Source organism: Sarcophilus harrisii, chromosome 3 (genome assembly GCF_902635505.1).
Source record: "Sarcophilus harrisii chromosome 3, mSarHar1.11, whole genome shotgun sequence".
NCBI classification, from domain to species: domain Eukaryota; kingdom Metazoa; phylum Chordata; class Mammalia; order Dasyuromorphia; family Dasyuridae; genus Sarcophilus; species Sarcophilus harrisii.
The window spans coordinates 427,517,844-427,532,871 of NC_045428.1; the positions used below are offsets into that span (position 1 = coordinate 427,517,844).

Sequence of the window (15,028 nt, forward strand, 5' to 3'; positions counted from 1 at the left end):
CAAATCCTTCCGACTCCAAGTCTGGTTTTTTCCATTCACTCTGTCACCTAGCTACTTCAAATCACATGTCATTTTAGACATAGGGGACCCACCTGTGGAATAAACTCCACTTTTTTCAAAATTGGAAGCCTATTCACTAAAGAAAACACCATTTTGTCATTTCCCTTTAGTTTGGCTTTTGTTTGTTTTACTTCTGTCATGAAGCAACAACAACAAATTATTTGGGGGTAGCCACTTTGGCTGCAGTAGCAGCTGCATCAGTCAGGAGCATCATGGTGAGCATAGAGATTGCCAAATGTTCATTGTCTAAATATGGTCCAATTTACTAGGGTCCAAGTTATAATTAGGTTTTTTCTTTGAATTTTAAAAGGGAAAAAGTGAAGACACAAACTCCTAATACATATAATTAAGACTAGCAGTCTGAACTGAACAGGTTTTTAGAGATATTTTCTGTCACTCTAAATGCAGGCTTCCTATTGAGAGTATAATTACAGTTTTTATAGCACTGCATACTGTCTACCGCCTGGAGAGAGAACAGTGTTTATTATTAAAAGGAGGCCTTGTCATATTGTGGTCACCTCTAAAATGTAATGTCTTCTTGCCTTAGTATATATTTTATCTACTCTTTTGTACATGAGGGGGAAAAAAAGCTAATGAACTAAGGAAGCCTGGTAAATTTTAACAAGTCTGAGTACATATGTATGTATGTTCTTTTTTCCCCCTGTGCCACTCTATATTAGAATCTCCTTAATCATACACATGTATTCTTAAATTCTGACTTCCATAGCAGCCTTTTACCCTTTATTTCATTTTATTTTAACTATCAAACAAATAGGAATAGAAAGAAACCACACATATTAACAATCACCTAAACTTGATAAGGCTAGATATTCTATGTTGAATTAAATCTCCATATTTCTTATCTATTAAAACTTTAGACCACATTCATCTTTAATACCAAGGAAATAGCCAGCTCAGCCATTCCCACCATTGTTTGCAAAGAAGTTTGGGAAAGGGGCAATATAATTGTTGGGTAAAATAAAATTACTTCAATCAAAGCTTTCTGAAGGGGTTTTACCATCCTTTAGATTTTGGTAGGTCAGTAGGATTTTTTTGGTTCATATTTTTGCTTCTTGTTGTTGTAGAGTTTGAATAACAGATTTCCACCCATCTGAGCCAAAAGATAGCAGGGAAGATTTCCATGGTGCAAACAAAATAGGGCCATAAAGGGATCAAATGTATTTACCTACTTTATTGTTAACATTGACACCAAGAAGAATGTTTTTGAAGCTACTTTACATGTCACTCCAGGCTGTGACATCTCATTATGGTTCATGGTCTTTTCTGACAATTCTACCTAGGGAAAAAAAAAGTACATTTCAGAGGGAGATTTCTTTTTAAACCACTGTGGGGATTTTTTTTTTTTCTTGTCATTAGAGCTGTAATCTATCAGGGAATAAAATGCCCTACAGATGACACTTTAAAATATTTTTTTAAGGAAATGGGAACACTGAAATAGACTACTTAATTTTTCTGTCTCTAAGACATTTTAGCACTATTTCAGACATTTAAAGCATTTTTAGCGATGATTACTTAGTTTAAATTTTAGAAGCTTTTTAAATATGGAAAAACAAGAATGTGATTAGCCTTTTCAACCAGCTGGGTTTCTTCTTTATAAGCCAAGATAGTATATGTGAACATTTTTATGTAAAAAAAAAAGTTTGGAAGAAAAGTTATTTCACATTCAATAATATTTGGTATAATTATTATTGAAATAATTAGTCAATGACACCAGGATTCTACAGACTCAGGAAAATTTGATTATTGTTTCTTATAGTTATATAGAATTTCATGACTACTAAACAAAACTGCCTTAAGTAATGGAAAAGCAACAAAGGTTGAAAAAAAAAGCAATGGGCCTCTCTTGACTATATAATAACTTTATAGTCAAAAATTATTAACTCTTTAGATTCAGTTTGCCTTTCTGTAAAATGGAAATAAGAATCTCAAATTTACATAAATGTCATGAGAACAAAACATTCAAAACAGGCCCCTTTTGTAATAGCAAAAAAACCTAGAAACAATATAGCCCAATGATTGGGTAATGTTTAAACAAATTGAGACACATGAACATGAAGCAACATTACAGCCCTGTAATAAAGATGAATATGAAGAATTCAGAGAAACCCAATTAGACTAAGATGAACTGATATAGAGTAAAGTACAGGGAATCAGGAAAACAATATTCAGTGTGATTCCAGCAGTATACATGAAAGGAATAAAGACTTGATATAGTGAATTCACTGTAATAGAAAGCTTCTGCATAGAGATACTTTCTCTGCCAGTGCAAGTCAGAAGTTTTTCTGCAACTTGATCATCTTAGAAAAACTACCTAAGGTAGTGAGAGGGTAAGTGATCCCCAGTGTCACACAGTCAGTCTGTCTTGAACCCAGGGTTTCCTGTAATCAAGACCAGCTCTCTATCTACTATATCTTGTTGACACATGGAGACAATCAAGAAATATAATTATAATAACCAAAAGAGATATGAAGATTTATCCAGTGTCCTCAGAGATACAGTTTGCATATGACTCAGTAAAGAAGACACAGAGATATGTTTAGAAATGAAGGAGATACCCTTTGATCCAGCAATGTTACTACTGGGTTTATATACCAAAGAGATCATAAAGAAGGGAAAGGGGCCTGTATGTGCATGAATGTTTGTGGCAGCCCTGTTGTAGTGGCTAGAAACTGGAAACTGAATGGATGCCCATCAGTTGGAGAATGGCTGAATAGATTGTGGTATATGAATATTATGGAATATTATTGTTCTGTAAGAAATGACCAACAGGATAATTTCAGAAAGGCCTGGAGAGACTTACACAAACTGATGTTGAGTGAAACGAGCAGGACCAGGAGATCATTATATACTTCAACAACAATACTATATGATGACCAGTTCTGATGGACCTGGCCATCCTAAGCAACGAGATCAACCAAATCATTTCCAATGGAGCAGTAATGAACTGAACCAGCTACGCCCAGAGAAAGAACTCTGGGAGATGACTAAAAACCATTACATTGAATTCCCAATCCCTATATTTTTGCCTACCTGCATTTTTTATTTCCTTCACAGGCTAATTGTACAATATTTCAGAGTCCGATTCTTTTTGTACAGCAAAATAACGGTTTGGTCATGAATACTTATTGTGTATCTAATTTATATTTTACTATATTTAACATCTACTGGTCATCCTGCCATCTGGGGGAGGGGGTGGAGGGAAGGAGGGGAAAAATTGGAACAAGAGGTTTGGCAATTGTCAATGTTGTAAAGTTACCCACACATATAACCTGTAAATAAAAGGCTATTAAAAAATTTTAAAAAAGAAAGAAATGAAGGAGATGTAAAAACTAAAGTCATTAGTGCAAAATATTTTTAGAAAGCATTAAAAGTTGTTGGAAAAATCAATATTAAAAAAACCATGAAATTTTCTCTGAAGTAAAACCTGGGTACCAATGTTGTCTTTTCCAACCTCATCTCTGTAGGTTTACCCTCTGAAATCTTGAGGGGCAATATGGCAATCTGGCTCTAGAAAAAGAGAGACATTATAGTAGAATATTAGATCTTAAAATGATCTTTTTAGTCATAGCCAATCCAACCTCTTCCCATTTACAGATGAGGAAATTGATCGCCAAAGGACTTACTGTCTATTACATTCTTTACAGAAATTTTTTCAAACTTTCCACTCTTTCCACAGCCCCCAAAGATTCCTATTTTGCTTTAGGTGACCTTGGCTACTACTTTACTGAGAAAAATTCAGGCCGTCTGATCTCCAGGTTCCCTTCTCCACATTTAAAGATTCCTCTCTACCTCTTCATTCATCCTTATTTCCTTTTCTCTAGATGTGCAGAGAACTTTCTATGCAGAAGATAATCCCTCTATTTCCTTCAAAGTAAACCCCTATTAATCACCTCTAATCTCTCCTCCCTCTATTTCTCCAACTTGTCCCTTTCTATTGACATCTTCTCTACTGCTTACAAATATGCTGAGGTTTCTCCCATCCTTAAAAAGATTTTTGCTTTATCCTGGGCATCTCTTCAAACTCTCATTTTAGCTCTTCTCTATTTCACTGCAAATGTCATGGAACTGTTTATATTTTTTGGCTCTTTTCCCCCCATCACTCTTTGACTTCTGAAACCCAAACATTCAACTGCATACCCAAAGGTGTTTTTTCTTAGCTGCTAAATACAACAGCACCTTCTGTCTTTATTCTCAATCTCTCTTCAGTGACATCTCTTTCACACTGCCAACCACCTTCTCCTCCTCAGCACTCCCTCCTCCACCAATTTCTTACTAGCTCTCTCCTGGTTCTCCTCCGATCAGTTTTCTATGGTAGAGAGAAAACCATAGAGTTTTCTATGGTAAACATGAGTGTTCAGGGGCTCTGCCAATGCCCTCTTTTCTCTATACCTTCTCTTAGTGATTTCATTTGTTCCCAATGAATCAAGTATCATTTATAAAGTTAGCTTCTAAATCTACAAATCTACAATCCTAATTTCTCTTGAACTTCAGTTTTATAATTGCCTACTGTACATATCCACATGATGTCTCTTCCCATTAGCATGTAAAAGTCAACATTCATAAAATAGAATTCAACATCTTTGTTCCTAAACCCAATCCTTCAAAAAGATCCCTTATTTCTATTCAGAGTGTTATCATTCTCCCATTCACACAGGTTTATCACTTTAGAATTGATCTTAAGTCTTCTCTTTCTCTCCCTCTATTCTTCAAAAATTGTGCTCCCTGAATCTCTTCTCAATCTATATTCTTCACCAGTTGTGTCAAACTTAAATAGTAATAAGAGCTCCTAAGCCATTTATAGGGGACAGCAAGATGATACAGTGGATAGAGTACTAGGTCTGGAGTTTGGAAAGCTCATCTTTCTGAGTTCAAATCTGGCTTCAGACAATTCCTTGTTATGTTTCTCTGAACAAATTACTTAAGTCTGTTTGCCTCAGTTTCCTTCTCTGTAAAATGAGTCGGAGAAGGAAATGTCATATAATTCCAGTATCCTTAGCAAGAAAACCTCAAAAGGAGTCATGAAGAATAAGACACAAACAGAAAGCCATATATGATGATCCCTTTGGACTAGATATTGAATTAGTTTAGAATGTACTATTATCCATATCTTCTTGTTATTCATTTTGTTAAACACTATTATAAAATCTTTATAGTTGGGGGTTATTAAATACACCCAATTGCATGTTAATCTTGTTTGGACAATACTCAGAACTGCAGACCACATGGTTGACCCCTCTGCTCTACACAGCAAGGTGATCTGCATTCTAGAAAACTTCACTTATACTTTAAACCTTTATACTATGTGTAAAACAATCTTCCAGAAGCAAAGATCTGACTATATCACTCTACTGTTCAAGAGCCTTCAATGGTTTTCTATCATTTCTAATAAATGCAAAATCCTCAGTGTGATATTTAAGATCTGCCACAACCTGTTTACAACCTATATTTCCAGGCTTGAGTTTTATTACTTCATTTCCTGAACTCTTTATGTCAACCAGAAAACTGTTCCCTAAAGTCAGCACAATAATAATAGCTATGATTTATGTCACATTTTAAGATTTGCAAATAATTTGCATATATAATGGAGGGAATGAGGCAATCTCCCCCATGGAAGAAGCTGGACAGCCTCCTTCTAGAAAGGCATGATGACATGTCATGAAAGCGCCCTGACCACCACGTCAGGAGACTCTGCAGCTGGCCCCAGCCTAATAACCACGTGATTGCATTGTGTGTCTAGAACAGGAGGGCATTCACAATAACCAGGGAGACCAAGGTCTCTATTTGGCACATCCTTTTTTTGAACAAGTGATATTCAAGTGAGAGGTGATTCCATAAAGGATGAGGACTCGAACTTCCCCATCCAAGGCTAATATGTGGGTTGTGAACACAGATCTTTGTTTTTTTCCTATTTTAAATAAAGGAAAATAGATGTGGCTGTGGCCTTGTGAGCTTCAGAAAGTCAGGAAAGAAAACCCCAAATGATCTTCTTAGCCCAGCCCAGCAATAGAAAAGATGCAGATATCCATCCAACAATCATGTCGAATTTGGAGGTGAACTTGATGTAGTAAAAGCAATATAAAAACTGTTAAGTCTCAGCCAACTATCTCTAGGGATCAGGCTGGTGTCACAGGGGAGGCTGTACCACTAGGTGTGCTGGGGACAAGGGAATAGAGAATGTCTATGTCAGGGCTTCACCTAAGAGGAGTGACCCCATGTTTGGCCACTGATTGACCTACATGTACACTGAAAAGTTCCAATATACCCAATAACTGGCTTGAGGAGTTACATTTAGCATTAGGAATGCAAGATTAGCTAAAAAACAAGTCAGCTAATTAACCCCATCTAATCAAGGTATATAATGTTAGTAAACTTCACACTGGCCTTTTGGCTGGTGGAGGTGGGAGTTGGAGGGAGAATGGCACTGTCTAGACCACCTGCTGATTGACAACCTCTAAGGTGCCCTTCTCATGTTGTTCCTGGGAATTGAAGGGCAGAAACCCAGGAGATCTGAGTTCTTGATTAAGGTACTGTGAGAAGGAGCCACATGTACAGGCCTGCAAGTAACAAACTACCTCACTTGTACTCTTTTACACATTCATATTCCTTTTTGATAACTCCTCAATAACTTCTGACCTATAATCTCTTCACACTAAGGAAGGAAAAGAGAATATTTTTATTTCTGTCCTTATTATATCTTCAACATTAAACATTCCTTTGTAAAAACTAACTGAAGTCAACTGGTTATATGGAATTGTGATACTAATTGTGGTTCAATCATGTCTGATTCTTCATGACCCCATGGCCCATAATGTCTATGGGGTTTTCTTGGCAAAGACACTGGAATGATTTGCATTTCCTTCTCCAGTGGGTTAAGGTAAATAGAAGTTAAGTGACTTTTCCAGGGTCATACAGCTAATTAATATCTGAGGCTGTATTTAAAATGAGGTCTTCCTAACACCAGGCCCAAAACTCTGTCCATTAAGCCACCTAGCTGCCTCCTCTAGAAATTAGAAACTAAACATTATAGGAAAGCATTATTTCCATTTTGTGGAAATTCAAGCTAATAGAATTAGAGAGAATTAATAAATAATAAACTATAAAAATGTTTTAAGCATGTACTCTATGCCAAGTACTGTGTTCAGCTGTACTAATGCTCCTTAGTAGTATCCCTAGGAAGGGAAAGATATAATCAGTGTCCCTTTGGAAGAGAAGGGCCAATATATCATTACACAATTTCTATCTCAATACTGTGAGGTAGAGGATATTTTTACCTTCATTTACAGATAAAAAAAAAACTGAATATAGGGAGCAGCTAGGTGGTTCAGTGGATAGAGCACCAGCCCTGAAGGTAGGAGGAATGAGTTCAAATCTGTTCTCAGACACTTAACACTTCTTAGCTGTGTGACCCTGGGCAAGTCACTTAACCCCAACTGCCTCCGCAAAAAACAAACAAAAAAAAACCTGATGGTAAAAATGTCAAATGATCACACAATAAGTGTCTGAGGCAGGATTCAAACTCAAGTCTTCTAACTTCAATATCAGCCCTCTATCCATTAACTACCATTTTATCTACTTGTCTATATTCATTTGCCCAAGTCATGGCTCTATACTTGAAAAGCACTCCATCCTTGTGTCTCAGAATCCAGTCTAGCTTTCTCAGTCCAGAAACCCAACTCTCTGTGAAGCCTCCTCAGCTTTCCCAATTATCCGTACTTTGTCCCTCCTCTATTTTCCTTACATTTACTTCCCTATGTACAAATGTCATCTCCTCCCTCCAAGAGAATGTTCATAGAAAGGTAGAATAGAACCAGAAATAAACATGAAGATCACATAATGCAACTTCCTCATTCTATATATGAGTATGAGAAAACTGAAGTCCAAAATCAAACAGGTACAAAATAAGTGACAGAGAACCTGAATATTTGTGCTCTGACTTTGGATCAACGGTCTTATGGGAGCTCTTTCAGGGGAAAAAGAAAAGCTTAATTTCTGTATCTTCAGTATTTAGAATATTGTTTTGCCTGAATTGCTGCCTTATTTTTATTGAATTGAACTTCAAGTTAAGTTACTTGGTAAAATGGGGACTAGAACCCGGATCTGCTGGTTTCCACTATGGCATCATTTCTACTACCTTCCTCATTTAGCATAACCTATCCTTCTTTCAGTAGCTATAAAAGCTATCTTCACTATGGGAAATCTTAAAATATGTCTGTATTACTTATCTTCTATATATTCAGAATGGAAACAAGGGGGAAAAACAGAAGATAGGGATTCCAAAAGAGAAATTAATTTGAATTCTGTAGACATAACGATTTTTGAAAGGCATTCACAAGACCCTAGTGACTACTTTAACTAAAATAAATATAGCCATTAATGCCTTATCCTTGCTTCTTAGGTTTATGGGATGCTGGGGCCCTATCTAATGTTAGCTAGCTGTGTCAAGGAACTTGTTAAGCAAGGCATTCTTGCTAATGATCAGGAATGGAAGTCAACTCAGAATGCCAAATCAACTGAAATAAGATCCTATAAGCTATTTCCCCAATGTCATTTCTTGCCCTTCCTTGCTTCCAAATCTGAATCAAATTTTACAAAAATAAATATGAAGTTACATACAAGGTTATTTCTAGTGGACTATAGCACTAAGAAATGGTGGAAATCAACAGAGGCCTTTGTGTAAAGGTGGAACCTGTTTTGAATAAAACTAGGAACTATGAGTTTTAGGTGAGTAGAAAGTGAATTCTAGAAATGGGAATTCAAAGATAAATTAAGTCTTAATTGAAGGGCCAGAGAGTAGTTAGTAAGATGAGTGGTATTCTAGAATATTTCCCCATACTTAAACCCTAAAACTCTTATTTTGGTGCTTTAGCACATTAGAGCTTACAGGTACAGTGGGACCAGGTCACAGTTCTAGGGAAGAAAAGAATGTTTGTGGTCAGATCCCTAGAAGGTTCTCTCAAAACAGATGCACGAAATCCTTGAAGCTTGGGACAATACAATTCCTCCACCCTGGAAACAGAGCCCTACTTTAACAAAGAGTAATGATCTCAAAAGGAAGATCAAAACACACAGAGATCAAAACACACAGTTAGAAGGAGTATAAATAGACAGAGGGCACAGGTGTGAGTTAAATATGAAGAGATAATTTTTTTAAAAGATGATAAAATTAAGGAGTCAGAGAGAAATGTGCTGGGAGAAAAGGAAAGGAAGAAGTAAAATGATGCAAACTATCTGCCATAAAAAAGAGACAAGAAAAAGCTTTTACAGTGGAGAGGAAAAGGGGGAAGAGAAGTTAGTAAACCTTTACTCTCGTCAGAAATGGCTCAGAAAGGAAATAACATACATACCCAATATGGGTATAGAAATATATCTTACCCTGCAGGAAAATGGAAGGAGAAATGGGATAAAGGGGTTAGATGATAAAAGAGAGGCCATATTGGGGGAGGGAGTTATCAATAGCAAAACCCTTTTGAGGAAGGATAGGGTGAAGGAAGAGAGAAAATAAATGAAGGGAAATACAGTTAGCAATAGTAATTGTAAAAAATAATTTTGAAGCAAGCTTCTCCAATAAGGCTTCATATCCCCAACATAGAGGGGACTGAGTCAAATTTGTAAAAAATAAGAGCCATGTCCCAGTTAATAAATGATCAAAATATGATCTGTGCCCAAAGGATTTTATAAATCCATTTATATCCTTTGACCTAACACCACCACCACTAAACATAAATATCAAAAGAGATTCAAAAAAAGGAAAATGACCTAAATATACAAAAAAATATTCATACTAGCTCACTTCTCAAGCAAAAAAAAAATGGAAATTGAGGGAATGCCCATCAATTGGGAAATGGCTGAATAAGTTGTGATATGTTTGTGACAATATTATTGTTTTATGGGAAATAACAAATAGCATGGTCTCAGAAAAAGGAAAAAAACCTTGGAAAGTCCTCCATGAACTTAAGTGAAATGTACTGTATACAAAGTAATAGAAATGTTCTGGGATGACCTGCTGTAAATGACTTTTTTCTCTACAGTACAATGATCCATGCTCTCTTAAGGACTTATAATGAAAAATCCTATCCATACTCAGTGAAGGAACTGATTGTGTCTGAATACAGATTAAAGCTTTCTCTTTCTAGCTCTTTTTTTTAGTTTTATTCATCTTGAGGGTTTTTCTTTTAATTAGGGTGGGAGATCTATGTTTTCTTTCATAGCATAACTTTTGTGGAATTGTTTTGCATAACTTCACTTGTAGTTTCTTAATTGTGTGGGTGGAGATAAGTGAGAGAACCTAGAACTCAAAATTTCTTTAAACAAATGTAAAAAAAAAAGTTTTAAATATCACTGGGGGAAAATATTAAATAGATCAAAAGAAAAAAAAAAAGAAACAAGTATATGAGACTGGATTTGAACTCAGGTCCTCCTGCTCCATGGGTATCTTTTTTTTAAATCATTATCTTCATCCAGTGACTACCATGGTAGTCTATATGTAGTAGAAACTTAATATGCGCTTGTTAAATTGAATTCTTTCTTTCAAAAACCAGTTAAAATTTCTTTTTCTAAAAAAATTTTTCTAAAATTTCTTAACTCTCTCCTGACCAGGAAGACATCCTGCAAAATATATAATCTACCTAACTATATTATCACTTACCCAAAATTTCTTCAACTTGTCTATAAAAATAACATAAAAGGCTTTGTCAAACTTTTCTAAAATATGAGTAAAATCAATTTGAATTTATAAATCAATTAACCTTGCAATCCTGTCAAAAAGTAAACTATTAATGATCAAGCCACTTTCTGGTTTTTGTGAATATTGCTTCCTTTTCTAGATATTCTCTAAGCATTCTTTTGATAATATTTATTAAATAACACAGAAATTGTACTAGAAATTTAAATCAAAGTCAACAATTAAATGAATTCAAATGAATAAGTGAATTAATAAATAAATAAATGAATTCAATAAATTGAAGATAAGAGAGAGAAAAAAACTTTCCAACATATGTCCAACCAAGCCAGTAATAGACACAACATAGAAAGGATAATGATGAATATGATTTGTATGTTGCAAAAGAAAATATCTGAGGGGAAGCAATTAAACCCAGAGCTTCAGGTATCTATACAGTATTGAACAACATGTGAATGATAAGCTAAATTAACTAAAGATCTTAACAAAAGAGGTAAATTCAAGATCACTAGCATCACTGACTTGGAGAGATGTGACTTGTGACTATAATATGACTGGAAGTACACATTATTCTCATAAATAATACAATGGATGTTCCTATTAAAAACACTTGAGAGTATAATAATAAATGGACTTTTCCTTAAAATAGTAGCATCTATTTAAAACCATCAGTATGCATCATATGTAATGGGAATAAACTGGAAACATTCCCAATAAGATCAGGGGTGAAACAAGGTTGCCCACTATCACCATTACTATTCAATATTGTCTTAGAAATGCTACCTTTGGGGCAGTGAGAGTTGAGAAAGAGATTAAAGGAACTGGAGTAGGTAATGAGGAAACCAAATTATCACTCTTTGCAGATGATATGATGGTATACTTAGAGAACTCCAGCAATTCTACTAAAAAACTATTACAAATAATCCACAACTTTAGCAAAGTTGCAGGATACAAAATAAATCCACATAAATGATCAGCATTCTTATCTATCACCAATAAAATCCAACAGCTAGAGATACAAAGAGAAATTCCATTTAAAATAACTGCAGATAGTATAAAATATTTGGGAATCTATCTGCCAAAGGAAAGTCAGGAACTATATGAGCAAAAGTACAAAATACTTTCCACACAAAGTCAGATCTAACCAACTGGAAAAACATTAAGTGCTCTTGGATAGTTTGAGCAAATATAATAAAGATGACAATACTCCCTAAATGAATCTATTTATTTAGTGCTATACCAATCAGACTCCCAAGAAACTATTTTACTAACCTAGAAAAAATAACAACAAAATTGATCTGGAAGAAGAAAAAAGGTCAAGACTTTCAAGGGAACTAATGAAAAAATAATCAAATGAAAGTGGCCTAGCTGTACCAGATCTAAAACTATATTATAAAGCAGTGGTCACCAAAACCATTTGTTATTGGCTAAGAAATAGACTAGTTGATAAGTGGAACAGGTTAGGTTCACAGGACAAAATAGTAACTTTAATAATCTAATGTTGGACAAACCCAAAAACCCCAGATTTGGGGATAAGAATTCACTGTTTGACAAAAACTGATGGGAAAATTGGAAATTAGTATGCCAGAAACTAGGTACTAACCCACACTTAACACCATACACCAAGATAAGGTCAAAATGGGTTCATGATCTAGATATAAAGCATGAGATTATAAATAAATTAGAAGAACATAGGATAGTTTACCTCTCAGACCTGTGGAGGAGGAAGGAATTTGTAACCAAAGAAGAACTGGAGATCATTATTGATCACAAAACAGAAAACTGTGATTATATCCAATTAAAAAACTTTTGTACAAGCAAAACTAATGCAGACAAGATTAGAAGGGAAGCAATAAACTGGGAAAACATTTTTACAATCAAAGGTTCTGATAAAGGCCTCATTTCCAAAATATATAGAGAATTGACTCTATAAGAAATTAAGCCATTCTCCAATTGATAAATGGTCAAAGGATTTGAACAGACAATTTTCAGATGATGTAACTGAAACTATCTCTAGCCATATGAAAGGGTGTTTCAAATCATTAATGATCAGAGAAATGAAAATTAAGACAACTCTGAGATACCACTACCTACTTCTCAGACTGGCTAAGATAACAAGAAAAGATAATGCTGAATGATGGAGGGGATGGGGGAAAGTGGGTACACTGATACATTGTTGGTGGAATTGTGAATACATTCAGCCATTCTGGAGAGCAATTTGGAACTAAGCTCAAAAAGTTATCAAACTGTGCATACCCTTTGATCCAGCAGTGTTACTACTGGGTTTATATCCCAAAGAGATCTTAAAGAAGGGAAAGGGATCTGGATGTCCAAAAATGTTTGTGGCAGTCCTTTTCATAGTGGCTAGAAACTGGAAAATGAATGGATACCCATCAATTGGAGAATGGTTGGGTAAATTGTGGTATATGAATGTTGTGGTTATTGTTCTGTAGGAAATGACCAGCAGGAGGATTTCAGAAAGTCCTGGAGAGTACATGAACTGATGCTGAGTGAAATGAGCAGAACCAGGAGATCATTATACACTTCAGCAACAGTACTGTATATGATGATCAATTCTGATGGACGTGGCTCTCTTCAACAATGAGAGGATCCAAATCAGTTCCAATTATTCAATAACGACGAGAACCAGCTGTACCCAGTGAAAGAACTATGGGAAATGAGTATGGACCACAACATAGCATTTCCATTCCTTTTGTTTTTGTCTGCTTGCATTTTTGCTTTCCTTCTCAGGTTATTATTACCTTATTTCTAAATTTTATTTTTCTTGTGCAGAAAGATAACTGTATAAATATGTATACATATATTGCATTTAACATATACTTTAACATATTTAACATGTATTGGTCTACCTGCCATCTAGGGGAAGGGATTGGGGAAAGGAGGGGAAAAGTTGGAACAGAAGGTTTTGCAAGGGCCAATGATGAAAAATTATCCATGCATATGTCTTGTAAATAAAAAGCTATAATAAAAAAATAATAGAATGGATGAAGATCACTGGGAGAAGAAACAGAAGTAATAGTGAAGATACACTCTAGACTAGAAATATCAAGCAAAGTGGGCCACATACTGCTTGTAACATATAAATGCAAACTTAACCAGATTAAAATGTAATTGGGAAATATTTAACAAAATAAATAAAAATACAATAGGATATAGATAATATTAATATGCAGTTTTTAAATTAGAAGGAAGAAATGGATAATGAATTCAGGAAATAGATCACAAACTGGCACAGATATATGATATAATATTGATGCATGACATAAACTATACAGCCATGAACAGGGCATCTGATAAATTCTAGATTTGCTAGTTTTTGCCCTGTCCCACTCCTATAGCTATGATAAGTAGTTGTACTGGTCATAATGGATACTTCAAAATATCAGCATTTGATTCAGCTTTATTCACCATACAATATGCAGCTTGTAAAAGGTAAAAGTTCTTACATGCACCCAAACCCAACGTATTATATTCATTTTTGAAGAAACTAAGAACATTTAATACCACTCACAAGTATATGCAGACATTTTTTCATTCTTTTTTTGTCTCCCATGGTCCCTCCTTTAGTCTCAGCAAGTCTAGACCAAGTCCTATTTCTTCACAGAATTTAATTCCTTTGGAAAATGCAGATTTTAGCTAATGATGAGGAAGTAGAGGCATAGTGGGTATAGAACCATCCGTAGAGCCAGATTTGGATCTAAGTTTTGCCCATGATATGTACTGACTGTGTGACCCCGGGCAAGTCACTTAATTTTCAGAGCGCTAGGCAATTCTGAATTCATGAAAAAATATTTATTAAGCATTTACTATGTTCTAGGTACTATACTAAGTACTGGAGATACATAAATATATATAATAAATATATATAAATAAAAGCAAACATGAAATTCCTCACCCTCAGAAAAATTACATTCTAATAGGACACAAGTTAGGAAGGGAGGCCAAGGTCAAACAACAGACTTTGAAAATGGGAAAATAGCATATTGTACTGGTTCTACAAAAGATAATCGGTAAAACTTTACCAATCAAGTATCAAAAGAATCCCCATCCTCATCCAGAAATTCCATGTCGTGAAGAAATTACAAATCTATTCCCTATACCCCTTTTCCAGTGAGTACAAATGACTCCTCAAATAAACTTCCCAAGAAATAGGCAGAAAAGACAAAAATATAACTGTTTGCTACTCTTTGGTATTGGTTGGTAATGACACAGTGGGGTGGTGGTAAATGTGCCAGTACATAGAGAGAT

The 15,028-nt window shown here is 35.1% G+C and overlaps 1 long non-coding RNA gene across 1 annotated transcript in view; it reads right to left on the bottom strand.

The window, feature by feature from the left end:
* Window positions 1-608: 608 nt before the first annotated feature.
* LOC116422470 overlaps window positions 609-15,028 on the bottom strand; it is a 64,793-nt gene continuing 50,373 nt past the window's right edge. The window contains exon 3 of the long non-coding RNA XR_004233131.1: window positions 609-1,357. This is a non-coding gene — a long non-coding RNA (uncharacterized LOC116422470). The remainder of the gene's footprint in view (window positions 1,358-15,028) is intronic.